Below are 2740 nucleotides of genomic sequence, written 5' to 3' on the forward strand. Positions count from 1 at the left end.
CTTTTAAGTTTTGAAAGTAAGTAAGTCATTGCAGACATGGTTTCTTTACTGATATAAACACAGAGAGATTAGTTTCAGACAGTAGAGTACAGAGAAATGAAAAGGTGTAAAAGCAAATAAGATGTGCATATAAGTAATGAGATTTTCAGTGACTGAACTGCAGTATGTGAGTGTACCCTAATTTATTGAAATAGATTATATATATGGTTTTAAAATGCCATTCTTATTCCTTGTAAATCAATTACAATGCTCTGCAGATGGAGGAAGGCAGTGCACCATGAGTTATAAACAACACAAAAATTGATTTTCTTTTCTGAAGAGGTGGTATATTGCTGTTTGTCCAGCCCAGAACAGAATCTCTGAGCTCAACATGTCTCTGCCCTGACCTTTCAGGCAGCTTTACTATAGGTGTGCGTTTTGAGACCTAGGTGTCCAGAAATGATGTTCAAACTTTGGGGAAGTCACATTAGTCTCATGATTGACTTATAGAAGTCACTAATAAACAGGGAATTTGCACACTGGAAAGGTTAAGGTGAGTGAACCTGAGTATTAAACATTGAAGCTGTGCTTACATTTACTAATAATTCATATTGTCCTTGTGAATGTTTTTGAAGCATGTCTGCCACTAATGAGATGGCATTGCTTATGTCAAACCCTATCATCACCATCATCAAATTATAATGGGCATCAGGAAGTCTGTGTGCATTTGAAATGTGATAAAATAAACTGATCAGAAGAATGTGACATACGAAATTTACCTGGTTGAGATTGGTGTGGTAGAGACTCAGGTTTGGAGATTGGACGTGAATAATCCCTCAGCTGAATGGATTTTCAAATGAGATACTTAATTAATGTTTTGGAATTCAATAAATATTAATTATTTAATATAAATATTAAAAGTCATTTACCTCTGGGTGAGGACATTTTTCAGCCCACACTAAAAGAAAAAGGATAAATTTATTAATCTCCTACACAATGGGAACTACAAAAGTAACTTCATATAGGCTTTGGATGGCAGTAAGTTCTTATTCCCTTCCTCCTAAAGAAATACCTATTAGTTTACTGGTTAGGACAACAGCTGACAGAAATGACTGAAACATTCTAAAAGCAATCTATAGATTCAATGTAATCCTCATCAAAACTACAACATAATTAGTCAGAGAAATTGAAAAAAAATAACCACACCAGCATGAAAAAGCCTTTCAGCTTCACATAGAAATAAAAACAAATGAACAAAGAAAAAACCCTGGAGAGAGGTAAAACAAACCCCAATACAAAAAGAGTTGGAGAAACCACCACCCCAGATTTCATGATTTTTACAGGTCTAGAGTAATAAAAACATCATGCTTTTAGCATCACAGTATACATGTTGATCAATGAAATCAAACTGAACACCAAACGTAAGTCCACACACCTATGGACACTATTTTTGATAAAGAAACTAGAAAGACAAGCTGGAAAAAAACAGCTTCAATACATGGTGCTCACCAAACTTTATGGCTTCAAGAAGAATGCACAGAGAACTATATTTCTAACTCTGAATAAAACTCAACTCCAAGTGGATCAAGGATCTCAAAATAAGACCAGAGACCCTGAATAAGATAGCAGACAAAGTGTGTAATAGGCTTGAACTGACTGGTACAGGAAAAAAACTTTCTGAATAGGACACCTGTGGCACAGGCACTAAGACCTACATTTAATAAATGGGACCACATGAAGCTAAAAGCTTCTTTATGGCAAGATATGTATACCAGTTATGGGATTTTAAATAATCACTTCACCATATGATAGTGTTATTGAAATAACTTATAGATATGAATTCTAAATACATTTCCTATTTCTTGTTACTAAATTACAGTGCTGTACAGATGAAGGTAAGATATACATTACAAGTTCTAGAACAAAACAAAACTTGATTTTCTTTCCTGAATATGTGGTATACTGCTGGCTGTCCAGTGCAGAACAGAATCTCTGAGTTCACATATGTTTTTGCTTTGCCCTTTCTGGTAACTTTGAGTATGACAGGTGTTCATTCTGAGATCCAGGCATCAAGAAATCATAGTCAGACATTGGAGAAATCTCATTAGTCTCACGATTGACTTCTATAAGTAACTAATAAACAGAGAGTTTGCACACTGGAAAGGATAAGGCCTTAGATCCTGAGTATTAAACATTAAAGCTGAGCTTATTTTGCAAATATTTTATATTTCCAATGTAATATATTTTCCAGCATGTATGCCACTATCAGATGGCATTGCATATGTCAAATTCTATCATCACCATCATCAAGATATAATTGGCATCAGGAAGACTGTGTGCTTTTGAAATTTATTAAAATACCTTGATCAGGAGAATGTGACTTACAAAATTTACCTGCTTGAGATTGCTGTGTTTCAGACTTGGGTTTGGAAATTCGATGAGAATAATCCTTCTGCTGAATGGATTTCGAAATGAGATAGTTAATCAATATTTTGGACTTCAATCAAGATGTAATTATTTAATATTAATATTAAAAAGCATTTACCTCTGGGTGTGGATATTTTTCAGCCCGCACTGAAAGAGAAAAATGTAGAGTCAGTCTCATGCACAATGAGATCACCAAAACTACCTTTATGTAGGCTTCAGATGGCAATGATATTTTATTCCCTTCTTTCATAATAAACTCCCATTATTTTACTGCTTAGGACAAAAACTGACACAAATGTATCGAAACTTAGCAAAGTAACTTAAAGATTCAGTG

The 2740-nt window shown here is 34.3% G+C and overlaps 1 long non-coding RNA gene across 1 annotated transcript; it reads right to left on the reverse strand.

The window, feature by feature from the left end:
- Window positions 1–755: 755 nt before the first annotated feature.
- On the reverse strand, window positions 756–2423 carry LOC128119983 (uncharacterized). The gene is made up of 3 exons (XR_008221739.1): window positions 2374–2423; window positions 909–937; window positions 756–819 (listed from the first exon to the last, which is right to left on the reverse strand). It is a non-coding gene; the product is annotated as an uncharacterized LOC128119983 (long non-coding RNA).
- Between the last annotated feature and the right edge of the window lie 317 nt (window positions 2424–2740).

Source organism: Peromyscus californicus, unplaced genomic scaffold (genome assembly GCF_007827085.1).
Source record: "Peromyscus californicus insignis strain IS unplaced genomic scaffold, ASM782708v3 Scaffold_24__1_contigs__length_46423439, whole genome shotgun sequence".
Lineage (NCBI taxonomy): Eukaryota > Metazoa > Chordata > Mammalia > Rodentia > Cricetidae > Peromyscus > Peromyscus californicus.